The sequence below is a fragment of the Lepidochelys olivacea genome (genome assembly GCF_965140295.1).
Source record: "Lepidochelys olivacea isolate rLepOli2 genome assembly, chromosome: 5".
In the NCBI taxonomy this organism is placed as follows: Eukaryota; Metazoa; Chordata; order Testudines; family Cheloniidae; genus Lepidochelys; species Lepidochelys olivacea.
In genome coordinates this window covers 1,465,307-1,483,466 of record NC_140415.1, presented here as the reverse complement: position 1 = coordinate 1,483,466, position 18,160 = coordinate 1,465,307, and positions in this window count along the sequence as shown.

The window sequence follows — 18,160 nt, the reverse complement described above, 5'->3', positions numbered from 1 at the left end:
AGGGCCTCGCTGGGGACCCCCCTCTGCTGAAGATGGTCAGCAGCGCGTCTGCCCTGGTGTCTGCCTCGGTGGAGGACAGAGCCCCCTCCCCTGGGTAGCAAGTGGCGAAATCCATCATCCCCAGGACGTATTTCTTCCCTGACCAGGTCGCCTTGCTGAGGGGCCCAACTATGTCCAGAGCCCCCTTCTGGAAAGGTTCTTCTATGATGGGCAGGGGTCTCAAGGGGGCATCACCCTTATCCTAGCCTTCCCCCCACCTTGGCCGGGGTTGCAGGACCTGCCGTGCTCCCGGGCTGTGTCCCAGACTCCGGGCCAGTCACGGTTCTGCAGCAGCCGCTGCCTGGGCCCTGGATCCCCTGGTGTCCTGAGAGAGGGACATCGTGGGCCAGGTACAACAGCCGGCGGTGATACTTCTGGGGCACCCCCAGCTGCCTCCTGATCCCCAACAGTTCTACTTCCCCTGGGGGAGCCCCTTCCCGGCACAGGAATCCCTTCTCCCACAGGAATCTGTCCCTGCAGCCTTCCCCATGGGGGTTTGCAGCTTGTGGCCAGCAAGTCCCCCCAGCTTCTCCAAGGAGGGATCCTTCTGCCGCTCGGTCTGGAATTCAGCTGCTGGGGGAGGGAGCGGGACCTGTTCCCTCTCGCGGGCTGGGCCTGGGGTCACAGCCCCACTGAGCCCTGTCCCTGGTCGCTCCCTCCCTGCCGTGGGATCACTTCCCAGCAGCGCCGAACCTGGTTGGCAGCTGACCTGCCCTGCCTGTGGGTCCCCCCACTCAGCTGGGGTCTCAGCTCCCATTGTGCTCAGTGCTGCCCTTGCTGTCCCAGTGGGGTTAGGCAGCGAGCTCCCTGCTTTCCTCACTGCATCAGAGCCAGCGGGAGCCCCCTCTCTGGTGTGCAGGGTGTGACGCAGCAGGGTGGGGGGAGTGTTGACCTGGGAATGTGGCAGGGGGGTTTCACTGGGGATGGGAGACCTAAGAGCCTGTCACCTGAGCCAGGAGGGGGTGGGGGAGGTAACACCTCTGCCCGGAAACTGGACAAAGGCTGCAGGAGAGAGCCTCCTGGGGGGGGGGGGGGGGTTAGTTTCAGTTTGGGGCTGGATGGAGGAACGCAGGAAACCCCAGGGCTGGGGTCTAAACTCCCTGCTCCCCCAGAAGGACTTGACTGAGGGGTCCTGGTTGTACCCACAAGCTCTGTTTTAGACAGGTTTCAGAGTAGCAGCCGTGTTAGTCTGTATTCGCAAAAAGAAAAGGAGGACTTGTGGCACCTTAGAGACTAACCCATTTATTTGAGCATGAGCTTTCGTGAGCTACAGCTCACTTCATCAGATTCATTCGGTGGAAAATACAGTGGGAGTAGATGGGTCATTACACAAAGTAAAACTATTTCCCCTTGTTTATTCCCCCCCCCCCGCCCACTGTTTCTCAGATGTTCTTGTCAACTGCTGGAAATGGCCCACCTTGATCATCACTACAAAAGGTTCCAGCCCCCCGCCCTGCTCTCCTGCTGGTAATAGCTCACCTTACCTGATCACTCTGGTTACAGTGTGCGTGGTCACACCCCTTGTTTCATGTTCTCTGTGTATATAAATCTCCCCACTGTATTTTCCACTGAATGCATCCGATGAAGTGAGCTGCAGCTCACGAAAGCTCGTGCTCAAATAAATTGGTTAGTCTCTAAGGTGCCACAGGTCCTCCTTTTCTTTTTGCGAATACAGACTAACACGGCTGCTACTCTGAAACCGTTCATTTTGTAGCATTCTAGTTTCTTAATACGTGATGTGGTATCAAGTCAAATGCCCTACAGAAATCTAAGTACATTACATCACCACTGGTACCTATCGCTACCGAATAATCTCATCAAAAAGAGATCACGTTAGGTTCACAGGATCTATCCTCTACCACCCTCTGTGGCTTGGCATTAATTCCATTACCCTCTTTGTATGTTTATGAATCGAATCCCAGATCAGCCATCCCAGTACTTTGCTGGGATCGCTGTCAGGCTGTGTGACGTTATTGGCAGAATCTGTATCCGTATAGATCACTGTTGCAACCACTGTTCTATATTTGCAGCAAATATTGTACCAAGGTTGTCGTGTGAGGTGTCTATGGGAGGGTTATGGTTCGCTGGTTAGGATGATGCTATCTGGGTGCAGGTATCATTTAAAGATATTAGTATTGGCTCTACACTGTCTGTATTTCAAACTTGTGCTGTGCTTCTGGGGGACACCCCAGACACGTTGGTGTCAGCTCTGCCTAGCCTGCTGGATGGGACATTAAGGACCATCAGCTACACGCCTGACCCGTTGAGAGAAGGCAGATACGCCTTGGGACTCAGCAAGGCATGCAGGGACCTGCCTATGGACCCAACTCTGAGGTGTTTCCAGGCCACGGGATGGGCAGCTCGTCCTTGGGACAAAGAAAGAAAGACCACATGGCAAGAGACTGTAAAGAGCTGCTGCAGCTCTGCCATCTTGTCTTCAGTCCTGCTTCTGACCTCTGGAGGGACTTTGCTACAAACAGAAGCTCTGAACAAAGGACTGAATGACCCATCCCAGCTGGGGATGTTCTCCAGAGACTTGATTTGAACCTGCCGTTTATTCCGTCACTGCTGCAAGCCTGAACCAAGAACTTTGCCATTATTGTCTGTCATTGATTCCATTGAACCCATTCTAGCTCTCATCTCTCTCTTTTTCCTTTTATGAATAAACCTTTAGATTTTAGATTCTAAGGGACTGGCAACAGTGTGATTTGTGGGTAAGATCTGATTTGTACATTGACCTGGGTCTGGGGCTTGGTCCTTTGGGATCGAGGGAACCTTTTTTCTTTTACTGGGGTGTTGGTTTTCATAACCATTTGTCCCCACAACGAGTGGCGCTGGTGGAGATACTGGGAAACTGGGGTGTCTGAGGGAATTGCTTGGGTGACTTGTGATTAGCCGATGGGGTAAAACCAAAGTCTGGGATGCAGTGGGGTAAAATTGGACCAGCCTCCTCCTGGCAAACCACCTAATGAGTTTTATGTAAGCTTCTGCCTGGGGTTTATGTGAGGTGCTGGCCTGTGATAGCAGGGGCTGGACTCGATGACCCAGCAGGGTCCCTTCCAGTCTTGTGCCCTATGCAGAGATCCCTGCACATGGAACATCCTCCAGCTCCTCAGGGGGATGCAGCAGTCACAGGCAGGCGGCCCAAGAAAATGGAGCAAGGCCAGGTCTCTGTGCAGAGCAGCTGCTCCCTTTTGCCCAGGTAAGAGGGCAGGGCAGCAGCTGGGGGAATGAAAGGTCCAGGAGAGCCAGTGAGGGAGAGTCCAGGGGTGATCAGGAGGTTAGAGGAGCTCTGGGGAAAGCTGTTAGGAAACACTAGGAAAACGATAAATAACAAGACAAAAAATCATAGAATCATAGAATATCAGGGTTGGAAGGGACCTCAGGAGGTCATCTAGTCCAACCCCCTGCTCAAAGCAGGACCAATCCTCAATTAAATCATCCCAGCCAGGGCTTTGTCAATCCTGACCTTAAAAACTTCTAAGGAAGGAGATTCTACCACCTCCCTAGGTAACGCATTCCAGTGTTTCACCACCCTCCTAGTGAAAAAGTTTTTCCTAATATCCAACCTAAACCTCCCCCACTGCAACTTGAGACCATTACTCCTTGTCCTGTCCTCTTCTATCACTGAGAATAGTCTAGAATCATCCTCTTTGGAACCCCCTTTCAGGTAGTTGAAAGCAGCTATCAAATCCCCCCTCATTCTTCTCTTCTGAAGACTAAACAATCCCAGTTCCCTCAGCCTCTCCTCATAAGTCATGTGTTCCAGACCCCTAATCATTTTTGTTGCCCTTCGCTGGACTCTCTCCAATTTATCCACATCCTTCTTGTAGTGTGGGGCCCAAAACTGGACACAGTACTCCAGATGAGCCCTCACCAATGTCGAATAGAGGGGGACGATCACGTCCTTCGATCTGCTGGCAATGCCCCTACTTATACATACCAAAATGCCATTGGCCTTCTTGGCAACAAGGGCACACTGCTGACTCATATCCAGCTTCTCGTCCACTGTCACCCCTAGGTCCTTTTCCGCATAACTGCTGCCTAGCCATTCGGTCCCTAGTCTGTAGCTGTTCATTGGGTTCTTCCATCCTAAGTGCAGGACCCTGCACTTATCCTTATTGAACCTCATCAGATTTCTTTTGGCCCAATCCTCCAATTTGTCTAGGTCCCTCTGTATCCTATCCCTACCCTCCAGCGTATCTACCACTCCTCCCAGTTTAGTATCATCCGCAAATTTGCTGAGAGTGCAATCCACACCATCCTCCAGATCATTTATGAAGATATTGAACAAAACCGGCCCCAGGACCAACCCCTGGGGCACTCCACTTGACACCGGCTGCCAACTAGACATGGAGCCATTGATCACTACCCGTTGAGCCCGACAATCTAGCCAGCTTTCTACCCACCTTATAGTGCATTCATCCAGCCCATACTTCCTTAACTTGCTGACAAGAATATTGTGGGAGACCGTGTCAAAAGCATTGCTAAAGTCAAGAAACAATACATCCACTGCTTTCCCTTCATCCACAGAACCAGTAATCTCATCATAGAAGGCGATTAGATTAGTCAGGCATGACCTTCCCTTGGTGAATCCATGCTGGCTGTTCCTGATCACTTTCCTCTCATGCAAGTGCATCAGGATTGATTCTTTGAGGACCTGCTCCATGATTTTTCCGGGGACTGAGGTGAGGCTGACTGGCCTGTAGTTCCCAGGATCCTCCTTCTTCCCTTTTTTAAAGATGGGCACTACATTAGCCTTTTTCCAGTCATCCGGGACTTCCCCCGTTTGCCACGAGTTTTCAAAGATAATGGCCAATGGCTCTGCAATCACAGCCGCCAGTTCCTTTAGCACTCTTGGATGCAACTCGTCCGGCCCCATGGACTTGTGCTCGTCCAGCTTTTCTTAACAGTCCCTAACCACTTCTTTCTCCACAGAGGGCTGGCCATCTATTCCCCATGTTGTGATGCCCAGCACAGCATTCTGGGAGCTGACCTTGTTAGTGAAGACAGAGGCAAAAAAAGCATTGAGTACATTAGCTTTTTCCACATCCTCTGTCACTAGGTTGCCTCCCTCATTCAGTAAGGGGCCCACACTTTCCTTGGCTTTCTTCTTATTGCCAACATACCTGAAGAAACCCTTCTTTTTACTCTTGACATCTCTTGCTAGCTGCAGCTCCAGGTGCGATTTGGCCCTCCTGATTCCATTCCTACATGCCCGAGCAATATTTTTATACTCTTCCCTGGTCATATGTCCAACCTTCCACTTCTTGTAAGCTTCTTTTTTATGTTTAAGATCCGCTAGGATTTCACCGTTTAGCCAAGCTGGTCGCCTGCCATATTTACTATTCTTTCGACTCCTCGGGATGGTTTGTCCCTGTAACCTCAACAGGGATTCCTTGAAATACAGCCAGCTCTCCTGGACTCCTTTCCCCTTCATGTTAGTCCCCCAGGGGATCCTACCCATCCGTTCCCTGAGGGAGTCGAAGTCTGCTTTCCTGAAGTCCAGGGTCCGTATCCTGCTGCTTACCTTTCCCTGTGTCAGGATCCTGAACTCAACCAACTCATGGCCACTGCCTCCCAGGTTCCCATCCACTTTTGCTTCCCCTACTAATTCTTCCCGGTTTGTGAGCAGCAGGTCAAGAAAAGCTCCCTCCCTAGTTGGCTCCTCTAGCACTTGCACCAGGAAATTATCCCCTACGCTTTCCGAAAACTTCCTGGATTGTCTGTGCACCGCTGTATTGCTCTCCCAGCAGATATCAGGAAAATTAAAGTCACCCATGAGAACAAGGGCGTGCGATCTAGTAGCTTCTGCGAGCTGCCGGAAGAAAGCCTCATCCACCTCATCCCCCTGATCTGGTGGTCTATAGCAGACTCCCACCACTACATCACTCCTGTTGCTCACATTGCCTATATCTAAATCCATGGTACAGCCACAGCTTGAATACTTCTTGTGGATCTGGCTGTGACGAAGCAGGACTGTTCTTAATGTTTCCTCTGAATAGTGTGGGGGTGCCTCAGTTTCCCCTAGGCAGTTCTTAAGTATCTAGGGGGTGGGATAAGGGTGTATGATCATTGCAGAGCCCTAGAGGGCAGGTATGTGCAGGGGTCTGGACACAGAGAATGGCCGACACCCTGTTTCCTGGCAACTGATGGCCTGGGCCCTTCCCCCCTGCAAGGTGAGAGCTAAAGGGTTGGAGAACAAAGGAATCAGATGACCTCCTGGCCCAGGAAAGGGACAAAGCCCAGAGGAGGAGGGGCTGGAGGGAGCTTCAGTTTGGCGCTGACTGGGGCATGGAGTGAAGGGCAGACGTGGTTGTCTGGCTCACTGCCCCCCAAAATGGACCCGGCTGAGGGGTCCTGTTCTCTGCACCTACAAGCTCTGTGTTAGACCATGTTCCTGTCGTCTAATAAACCTTCTGTTGTACTGGCTGGCTGAGAGTCCCGTCTGACTGCAGAGTTGGGGGGCAGGACCCTTTGGCTTCCCCAGGAGCCTGCTTTGGTGGACTCGCTGTGGGAAGCGCAAGGAGGGGCAGAGGATGCTGAATGCTCCGAGGTCAGACCCAGGAAGGTGGAAGCCATGTGAGCTGTGTGTCCTGCAGACAGGCTGCTCACAGAAAGGAGACTTCCCCAGAATCCTGCCTGGCTTCATGGGGAGCAGCTCCAGAGCATTGCCCAGGGACTCTGTGACAACTGGCATCTCAAAAAAGATCTATTGGAAGTGGAAAAGGTACAGAGAAGAGCAACAAAAAATGATTCGGGGTATGGAACAGCTGCTGTACGAGGAGAGATTAATAAACCTGGGCCTTTTCAGCTTGGAAAAGAGACGGCGAAGGCGGGATGTGATCGAGGTCTATACGATTGTGACGGGTGTGGAGCATGTGAATAAGGACGTGTTATTTACGCCTTCATGTAACACAGAAACCAGGGGGTCACCCAATGAAATGAACAGGCAGCAGGTTTAAAACAAACAACAGGAAGTATTTCTTCACACAATGCACAGTCAACCTGTGGAACTCCTTGCCAGAGGATGTTGTGAAGGCCAAGATTATAACAGGGTTCAAAAAAGAACTAGGTAAGTTCATGGAGGATAGGTTATTCTATGACTATTAGCCAGGATGGGCAGGGCTGGTGTCCCTAGCCTCTGTTTGCCGGAAGCTGGGAATGAGCAGATAGGGGATGGATCACTTGATGATTCCCTGTTTTGCTCGGCCTCCCCCACTGCTCTGCGCATGCAGGAGCCAGGGCTCCCTGAGAGGGTCTCGCTTGGCCCCATCTGCTGCGGTGCTCCCCTCCTCTTCCTCCTCCTGCCTGCCTCTGAGCCTCTGAACCCCGACAGGCCCCGCCTGGCATGTCCTCCTCAGCGGGGTCGCCCCCTGACCCCGAGAGTGGAGGTGGCTTGGGGAGCTCCACAGCTTGTTAATGCCACGGGGCCCCGGGCACCTCCCCTGTCCCTTCCCAGGGGCGACACCGGTCCCTGGTGGGTGAACCTTTCCGGTAGGCTGCCCGGGAGCCGGTGGGGGCCAGGCCAGCTGTGAAGGGGTGTGGGCAGGGTGGCACGGTCATAGCATGTCATCTCCTCGTTGCCCACCAGGTGTCTCTCCGGATCCACAGGCCACGTCCCCTCCCCGGGCGGCTGCTTCCTGCCCCGGGCTATGCAGGGAGCAAAGGTGGCCAGGCCGGGGGCTGCTGCTGGCACCCACTGGGCTCTGGCCAAGCACTGGGCACCAGCAGCCGTGGCATCTATTCCACAGACCCACCAACCCCCTGTCACGGAGTCCCCGGGCGATGCTCTGGAACTGCTCCCCATGAAGCCAGGCAGGACTCTGGGGCAGTCTCCTCTCGGGGAGCAGCCTGTCTGCAGGACACACGGCTCACACAGCTTCCCCCTTCCTGGGTCTGACCTCGGAGCATTCAGCCTCCTCTGCCCCTCCATGCGCTTCCCACAGCGAGTCCGCCCAGGCGGGGTCCTGGGGAAGCCAGAGGGTCCTGCCCCCAACTCCGCAGTCAGACGGGACTCTCAGCCAGCCAGTAAAACAGAGGTTTATTAGACGACAGGAACATGGTCTAACACAGAGCTTGTAGGTGCAGAGACCAGGACCCCTCAGCCGGGTCCATTTTGGGGGGCAGTGAGCCAGACAACCACGTCTGCACTTCACTCCATGTCCCAGCCAGCCCCAAACTGAAACTCCCTCCAGCCCCTCCTCCTCTGGGCTTTGTCCCTTTCCCAGGCCAGGAGGTCACCTGATTCCTTTGTTCTCCAACCCTTTAGCTCTCACCTTGCAGGGGGGAAGGGCCCAGGCCATCAGTTGCCAGGAAACAGGGTGTCGGCCATTCTCTGTGTCCAGACCCCTGCACATACCTGCCCTCTAGGACTCTGCAAGGATCATACACCCTTACCCCACCCTCTAGATACTTAAGAACTGCATGGGGAAACTGAGGCACACCCACACTATTCAGAGGAAACATTAAGAACAGTCCCACTTCATCATAGAATCATAGAATCATAGAATATCAGGGTTGGAAGGGACCCCTGAAGGTCATCTAGTCCAACCCCCTGCTCGAAGCAGGACCAATTCCCAGTTAAATCATCCCAGCCAGGGCTTTGTCAAGCCTGACCTTAAAAACCGCTAAGGAAGGAGATTCTACCACCTCCCTAGGTAACGCATTCCAGTGTTTCACCACCCTCATAGTCAAAAAGTTTTTCCTAATATCCAATCTAAACCTCCCCCACTGCAACTTGAGACCATTACTCCTCGTTCTGTCATCTGCTACCATTGAGAACAGTCTAGAGCCATCCTCTTTGGAACCCCCTTTCAGGTAGTTGAAAGCAGCTATCAAATCCCCCCTCATTCTTCTCTTCTGCAGGCTAAACAATCCCAGCTCCCTCAGCCTCTCCTCATAAGTCATGTGTTCCAGACCCCTAATCATTTTTGTTGCCCTTCGCTGGACTCTCTCCAATTTATCCACATCCTTCTTTTAGTGTGGGGCCCAAAACTGGACACAGTACTCCAGATGAGGCCTCACCAATGTCGAATAGAGGGGAACGATCACGTCCCTCGATCTGCTCGCTATGCCCCTACTTATACATCCCAAAATGCCATTGGCCTTCTTGGCAACAAGGGCACACTGCTGACTCATATCCAGCTTCTCGTCCACTGTCACCCCTAGGTCCTTTTCCGCAGAACTGCTGCCTAGCCATTCGGTCCCTAGTCTGTAGCTGTGCATTGGGTTCTTCCGTCCTAAGTGCAGGACCCTGCACTTATCCTTATTGAACCTCATCAGATTTCTTTTGGCCCAATCCTCCAATTTGTCTAGGTCCCTCTGTATTCTATCCCTCCCCTCCAGCGTATCTACCACTCCTCCCAGTTTAGTATCATCTGCAAATTTCCGGAGAGTGCAATCCACACCATCCTCCAGATCATTTATGAAGATATTGAACAAAACTGGCCCCAGGACCGACCCTTGGGGCACTCCACTTGATACCGGCTGCCAACTAGACATGGAGCCATTGATCACTACCCGTTGAGCCCGACAATCTAGCCAGCTTTCTACCCACCTTATAGTGCATTCATCCAGCCCATACTTCCTTAACTTGCTGACAAGAATACTGTGGGAGACCGTGTCAAAAGCTTTGCTAAAGTCAAGAAACAATACATCCACTGCTTTCCCTTCATCCACAGAACCAGTAATCTCATCATAAAAGGCGATTAGATTAGTCAGGCATGACCTTCCCTTGGTGAATCCATGCGGGCTGTTCCTGATCACTTTCCTCTCATGCAAGTGCATCAGGATTGATTCTTTGAGGACCTGCTCCATGATTTTTCCAGGGACTGAGGTGAGGCTGACTGGCCTGTAGTTCCCAGGATCCTCCTTCTTCTCTTTTTTAAAGATGGGCACTACATTAGCCTTTTTCCAGTCATCCGGGACTTCCCCGGTTCGCCACGAGTTTTCAAAGATAATGGCCAGTGGCTCTGCAATCACAGCCGCCAATTCCTTCAGCACTCTCGGATGCAACTCGTCCGGCCCCATGGACTTGTGCACGTCCAGCTTTTCTAAATAGTCCCTAACCACCTCTATCTCCACAGAGGGCTGGCCATCTCTTCCCCATTTTGTGATGCCCAGTGCAGCAGTCTGGGAGCTGACCTTGTTCGTGAAGACAGAGTCAAAAAAAGCATTGAGTACATTAGCTTTTTCCACATCCTCTGTCACTAGGTTGCCTCCCTCATTCATTAAGGGGCCCACACTTTCCTTGGCTTTCTTCTTGTTGCCAACATACCTGAAGAAACCCTTCTTGTTACTCTTGACATCTCTTGCTAGCTGCAGCTCCAGGTGCGATTTGGCCCTCCTGATGTCATTCCTACATGCCCGAGCAATATTTTTATACTCTTCCCTGGTCATATGTCCAACCTTCCACTTCTTGTAAGCTTCTTTTTTATGTTTAAGATCCGCTAGGATTTCACCATTAAGCCAAGCTGGTCGCCTGCCATATTTACTATTCTTTCGACTCATCGGGATGGTTTGTCCCTGTAACCTCAACAGGGATTCCTTGAAATACAGCCAGCTCTCCTGGACTCCTTTCCCCTTCAAGTTAGCCCCCCAGGGGATCCTGGCCATCCGTTCCCTGAGGGAGTCAAAGTCTGCTTTCCTGAAGTCCAGGGTCCGTATCCTGCTGCTTACCTTTCTTCCCTGCGTCAGGATCCTGAACTCAACCAACTCGTGACGCTGCGTCCCACGGGGGACAAGGACCCCCTTCCCGGTGCTTGGCGGTGCCATGTTATGTCTGGAGAGCCGGCGTCTCCGTCCCAGGGCTCTGGGGCCGGGGTCACCCAGGGGAATGTACGTGCTCCATGTTCTGAACATCTTGAATTTTACTCTTGAAAAGGCTCGTGGCCGATCTCTCGCTGGCTGCGGGGGCCCGGCTGGAGAGCCAGACGCGCTGCTGAACCCACTGCTGGGGCTGAGTCGCGAAGCTGGTTTTAGCTGTGCCCCCCCTTTGCTTGTGCCCCCCTTGCGCGGGGTTGTTTTATGTCCGGCCTGGCGCAAGGACAGACCCTGTCCTGGGGACGGGAGGGCAGCTGGTTATTCGGAGCACGCTCCTGCTTCGCACAGCTGCAGCCCTCGGCCACCCTGGGCACCCCCCCCCCAGGGGCCCACCCTACGTCCCCTTGTGCTGAAGCCCTACCCCACCCTGGCTGCACCTCCCACCCCTTGCAGCGGAGCCCCCAGCACACACACTCTCGCCAGCCCATGCGGGGAGATATTTTTATTGCACAAGATTTAACTGAAATCGGTTGTAACAAAACCAAGAGTGAGAAAGGGGAAGTTCCCAGCCCGGGCTGGGGGCTGGGGACGCAGGGGGACGCTCGCCCCAGGCTGGGTTTGGGGAAGCTGGGGCTGCAGGATGGGGTTTCTGACTGGCCTGTGAGCAGTTCCCACGCTTCTTCCCAGAGCAGGCTGCTGCACATCGCACCCGCTCTCGGACACGTGACCCCAGCTGGACCCAGCGGGGTGGAGCTGTGAGATCTGGGGCGGCTTCCCAGCCCAGCACGGCCCAGCCTGGCCAGGCGCAGGGGGCTCCTGGCTGGGCCGAGGGCTCCCCGCTGTGACCAGTTTGGCACAGCACCGATTCCCTCCCGTTTGGCGTCTGGCTTGGGGCCCAGCTGCAGACACAGCCTGTGCTATGGACGGGCCCCTGCCCGCGACACGGCGGGCACAAGAGTCTCTCCTTCCCTGCCCAGCAGGAACCCCAGCACTGCCGGCCTCTGCGGGGCTGGGGGGCAAATGGGTTTTCTGACCCCTGGGCAGCCGGAACTGACTGCCCCACCCCCTCGTCTGGCTTGCCAGGTCTAACACTGGGCGTGGCCCTGGCCTGGCCCAGCTCTTGCTTCGCCCTCCCTCCCACCCCCGTGGGCCAGGGAGAACAGAGCTCTGAGGCCTGGGAACACCCCCCCACACACCCAAATCCTCCTGCTGACCATAGAGTTGCCAACCCTCCAGGATTGTCCTGGAGTCTCCAGGAATTAAAGATTAATCTTGAATTAAAGACTATGTCATGTGATGAAACCTCCAGGAATATGTCCAACCAAAACTGGCAACCCTAGCCTGGCCAGCACCACGTCCTGGGGCCTGCAGCGGGTCTGACAGCTTCGGGGTGGGGGCAGTGTGGATGTGACGTACACGTCCCAACTCCCCAGCATCTGGGGGACAGGGTCTGGAGTGGGGGCAGCTGCTTGTCCAGCTCCCACACCCTGGGCTAGTGACTGTCAGGGCAGATCTCTGCCCGCTGCCTGGGGACGGGAGCCCTGCGTCTTGCTCTGGTTCACTCTCTGGCTCCATCTCTCCCCACATCCGGCTGACCCCCACTGCCATGGATGCCTACGCCACGTTTCGCACTGACCGGTGCCCAGGAGTGCCCCCAATCCATGGGGTGTGTAGTCACTCCAGACCCTGGCGATAAGGGGGGAAGGCTCCGGAGGCTCCCCCCTTTGGCGTGAGCTCTGGCCGTTGGCCTGGAATAGCCCGAGTCTCCTGCCCCTCCTGCCCCACTGGGAGCAGTGGGTGCCAGAGGGTGCTGGCTCAAGGGGGGGGGCGGGGATGGGTGCTGGATCTGTGCCAGATGGTGGGCCTGGGGGTCATTGCTGCTGCCCTCTTCTCTATGGATGGAAGGTTGGGTATCGATTATCCCGAGCAGGGGGGTTGGCAGGGTGGTGCCCGCCTAAGTTCCCTCTAAGCTGCGTGGCCGTGCATCAGGCTATCAAGGGCGTGCAGGCTCAGAGCCACAGGGGCCTGGACTGGAGCAGCGCCTCTCCCCCGGCACCAGGCTGCTGCAGAGCGCAAGGGCTGCGGGGAGTCATCTCTCCCTGCCGCAGCCCCAGGGCAGCCTGCACCCCAAATCCTCCATCCCCGCTCCCTCCCGAGCCCACACCCTTAGCTGGAGCCCTCTCCTGCACCCTGAACCCCCCATTTCTGGCCCCACCCGCAGCCTGCACCCCCAGGCCAGAGCCTATACCCCACTGCACCCCTGCCCCAGCCCAGAGCCCTCTCCTGCACCCCAAACCCCTCATCCCCAACCTCACCCCAGAGCCCATACCCCCAGCCCAGAGCCTATACCTCACTGCACCCCAACTCCCTGCCGTAGCCTGGATCCCCCTACTGCACCCCAAACCCTTCATCCCAGGCTCCATTCCAGAGCCTGCCCCCTCAGCTGGAGCCCTCACCCCCATCCTGCACCCCAACCCCCTGCCCCAGCCCTGAGCCCCCTCCCACACTCCGACCCCCTTGGCCCCAGCCCCGCCACACATCCCCTCCATATTGGTGCACATAACAAAATTCATTCCGCACATGGATGTAAAATATTAGAGGGAACACTGCCCTCCATCACGCCTTGTGGTGGCAGGTTCTACACACAGAAGGGGGAGGCCCTTGGCCCAGAGGATACGACAGCTGCCTTTTGTGGGCTCCTAAATCTCACCAAATATCACCATTGCCATGGAAATGCCTGCAAGGGGTCCGCTCCCCCCAGCCCCCGATGGGCCTGGTGCAAGGGGGCTGCTCCTGCCACCCCTCGACAGACCCGGGCATGAGGGGTCCACTCCTCCCACAACCCCTGATAGGTCTTGGCATGAGGGATCCCTTCCCCCCTGCCCCCGACAGGCCCTGGTGAGAGGGGGTCAGTCCCCACACACACCCCAGGCCAGGCCCTGGGGGAGGAGCTCTCCTGCCCCCCGTGTTCTCAGAAATGCCCTGTACCTAGTTCTGCTGCTGCCCCAGAACCCCGGGCTCCAGATGCGCTCACGGCACCGGGGACACGTCTCCAACCTGCTCTCCCAGCCCAGCTGTGTCCCCTCCCCAATGGGGACTGCCCTCCCCATCGCCCCCCTGCCCGATACCCCCTTCCTCTACATGCCAGCTCTGCCCCCAGGGTGAGCAGCAGGCTCTGCCCTGGACTCCCTGGGTGAAGCTGCCTCCGGTCGCCCCCTGCACAGATGGCACCCTATGTTAGGGCTCCAGCCCCCAGTGCTCTGCCCCATAGTCCCCGCCCTTGCCCCCAGTGCTGTCCCCAGACGCCGGTAGTGGCCAGCCCCAGGCAGGGCGAGAGTTCAGAGCAGCCCCAGGGGCTTGGCTGGTGCTGGGGTCCCAGGTTGGACCCCCGTTTCCTGTACAGGGCTGGAGTTCTGGTACCCAGGGCCTGGCGTTTCCCCTTTTCGCGTCTCAGCCTGGCCAAGCTCCCAGTGATGAACAGGTGCCCAGAAGCCACCCAGGGTAAGTGGGAACAGGGCAGTGCCCAAAATACCCTGTGCCCAGAAGGGTCCGGATGGAATAGGGAAGGAAAAGCCAAGCAGCTGCTTCCCAAGCGGGCTGGGACCAGGGGTCGGACAGACAGCAGCGGAGCTGGGGCGCTCGGGGCTGCTCCACCCTCCTTCTCAGCACCCTCCAGACAGGTCTGTCCTCCCCCTGCCCCGGCCGGGTTGGAGCAATGACCCCCCTCGCTCATGCAGGGGTCTCTGGGACTGGCCCTGTGCCTGGCCAGAGAATTCCAGGCACCTCTGCTCGGCCCAGGCCTCCAGGCGGGAGCAGGAGCACTCGGGGCATTACAGGCCCTCGGGCGCTTGTCGTCAGAGCCAGGGCGTGAACCCAGGCATCCGGGCCAAAAGCCAGCTGTTAATCACCAGTGGCCATGGGGTGCTGCTGCCCTACAGCGCAGCCCCACGGTGCCCTGCGCTGCTCACACAGCCGGGCCTTGGTGCATGTGGCAAGCCCGGGGGCAGGATGGCAAAGGGGGGAGAAATCAGGCCTCTGGCACTGCGTTGATGTCAAGGGCCCTGCCTGCTGGCAGCCACCCCTCCCTGGGCCATGTAGCAACAGCTCCAGTCTGACCCACGGCCCCCTGAGTGTCGGAGAGGGGGAGGGTTGCCAACTTTCTAATCATACAAAACTGAACAAGCTACCCCTGCTGTGACGTTCAGAGTGTAATATAATATCTCATTGAAAGGTGACAGGGCCAGAAAGAGTTAATTACCTCCCAGACTGACCTGACCCAGGGCCGGACTTTAGGGACTGGTTAGGAAGAGATGGAAATGGAGAGAGCTGTGAAATGCAGCCGGCATTGTGAGAGAGAGAAGGGGAGCTGTGTGCTCAGGGCTTGTGATGTCCGCAAACAAGTCTTGTCTACGGCTGTAGCTTTGATTCAAAGATCAACAAAAGGAATATTAACATTTAGGAAGACACTTGAGTGAAATGTATCAGGGGGTCGCCGTGTTAGTCTGTATCCCCAAAAACAACAAGGAGTCTGGTGGCACCTTAAAGACTCTCAAGAAAGCTTATGCTCAAATAAATCTGTTAGTCTTTAAGGTGCCACCGGACTCCTTGTTGTACTTGAGTGCAATAGTGTTATTGTCTATGTCTCTTTGAAGGTTGTGGTAACCTGTGTCTGAAATGTTAATGGATAAGTTACCCTGTGCTAATGGCCAGGATGTTTGGAAGAAGGAAAGTTAAGCCTATTGTTTTCTCAGGCCAAAAGGCTGCAGGAAATGTATAAAAACCTTGGGACATGATCCTTCTTCATCTCAGATCTGCTCTGGGTTTCAAGAGGGGGAAACCTTAAGCCATAAGGACTGAGATCCCCAGTCACTGACTGGAGTCACCCTGAACATGGAGATTGGACTATAACCCGTGGACTATTTCTAAAAGGACTTTTGGCAACTACAAGCTCATCTCTGCTGTATAGCTGAACCTGAAGAATTGAATTCAAGTCTGTCTGTGTATTGATCTTTTAACCAACTCTCCACCTCTTTTTTTCTTTTTTTTAATACATTTTAGTTTAGTTAACAAAAATTGACTATAGCATGTATTTTGGGTAAGATCTAAGTTATTATTTGACCTGGGTCTGGGGCTTGGTCCTTTGGGGTCAGGAGAACCTTTTCTTTTATATGATTGTGACGAAGTAGGACTGTTTTTAATATTTCCTCTGAATACTGTAGGGGTGCCTCAGTTTCCCCTATGCATTTCTTAAGTCTCTAGGTGGTGGGATAAGGGGGTGTAATTGTTGCAGAGCAAAGGGCCAGGTTACATAAATGGCCGACACTCTGTTTCCTGGCCACTGATGGCCTGGGCCCTTCCCTGCTGCAAGGTGAGAGCTAAAGGGTTGGAGAACAAAGGAGTCCGGTGCCCTCCTGGCCCGGGAAAGGGACAAAGCCCAGGGGAGGTGGGGCTGGAGGGAGTTTTCAGTTTGGGGCTGGCTGGGGACATGGAGTGAAGTGTAGACGGGGTTGTCTGGCTCAGTGCCCCCAAAAATGGACCCAGCTGAGGGGTCCTGTTCTCTGCACCTGCAAGCTCTGTGTTAGACCATGTTCCTGTCGTCTAATAAACCTCTGTTTTACTGGCTGGCTGAGAGTCACGTCTGACTGCGGAGTTGGGGGCAGGACCCTCTGGCTTCCCCAGGAGCCTGCCTTGGCAGACTCGCTGGGGGAAGCACACGGAGGGGCAGAGGATGCTGAATGCTCCGAGGTCAGACCCAGGAAGGGGGAAGCCGGGTGAGCTGTGTGTCCTGCAGACAGGCTGCTCCCTGAGAGGAGACTTCTCCAGAGTCCTGCCTGGCTTCATGGGGAGCAGTTCCAGAGCATCGCCTGGGGACGCCGTGACAATGATGAAATAAGATTTTCAGAGTTTATCCTCCTCTGTTTGACGTGTGTGTCTGGATGGAGGCCGGAGGCTGGTACTTTAAGGGAACTGCGTTGTGTGGACATCTGAGCACCCAGGGAGGGGCTAGAGAAGCTGGTTTGGGCTGGCTGGGTAAATCCCAGTACTGGAATATCCCCCAGCGTTTGGGGTTTGTCTGATCCGCTCTGTTTGCGGATCACCCTGACTGAGTGACCTCAGCTGGCTCCCATGGGCAGCCCCGTCACACCCCACCTGTCCCCGAGGCCCCGCCCCACTCAGTCCATCCCCCTCCCTCAGTGGCTCGCTCTCCCCCACCCTCACTCACTTTCACTGGGCTGGGGTTGGGGCTTGGGATGCTGGAGGGGGTGAGGGCTCCGGCTGGGGGTGCTGGCTCTGGGGTGGGGCTGGGAATGAGGGGTTTGAGGTGCAGAGGGGGACTCCAGGCTGGGAGGTGGGGCTGAGGGATTCAGAGTGTGGGAGGGGCCAGTGGGTTGAGGCAGGGGGTTGGGGTGTGGGAGGGGGTGCAGGCTCTGGGCTGGGGCTGGGGGTGAGGGTTTTGGGGTGCAGGGGAGGACTCCAGGTTTGGGGGGGCTCAGGGCAGGGGCACGGGGTTGGGGCTCAGGGTTGGGGCGTGGGCTTACCTTGGCCCGCTCCCGGTCAGCGACACCGCAGGGGGGCTGATGCAGGCTGCCTGCTTGTCCTGACACCCTGTTGCGTGTGCCCCAGAAGTGGCCAGCAGGTCCGGCACTAGTAGGCGGGTGGGCAGGAGGATCTACATGATGCTCTTGCCTGCAGGCACCGCCCCCCAGCTCCTACTGGCCGGTACCCAGCCAATGGGAGTGCGGAGCCGGTGCTCGGGGTGGGGGCAGCACGCGAAGCCCTGTGGCCCCCTGCCTAGGAGCTGGACCTGCTGCCGGGGCGCAGCGCGGAGCCAGGACAGGTCGGGACTAGCCTGCCTTAGCACCACAGCACGGCCGAGCAGACCTTTAACGGCACGGTCGGTGGTACTGACCGGAGCCGCCAGGGTCCCTTTTTGACGGGGTGTTCCGGTCAACAACGGGACACCGGGTCACCCTAGCAGAGGGGAGGCTGCCGGCAGGGCCCTGCCGTGCGGGCCCTTCAACTGTGGGCTTCACCCCACGCCCGCCTTGGCCGAGTCTGCAGGAGCGTGGCCCTGCAGAGCATGCTGGGAGGAGCCTGCGGGAAGGGGCTGGGGCCAGGCAGTTGCTTGTTCTGCCCTGCTCCAGGGGCAGGGCCGGGGGGAGGTTGGCAGTAGCATAACCAGATCGAAAGTGTGAGAAATCGGGACGGGGTGGGGAGTAATCGGCGCTTATTACCCCAAAATATCAGGACTGTCCCGATAAAATTGGGACATCTGGTCACCCTGGCTGGCAGGGGTGCTGGTTTGGTGTCTCTGGAGGAGCCGGCTGGGAGGAAGTAAACAAAGGCCAGTGACCCT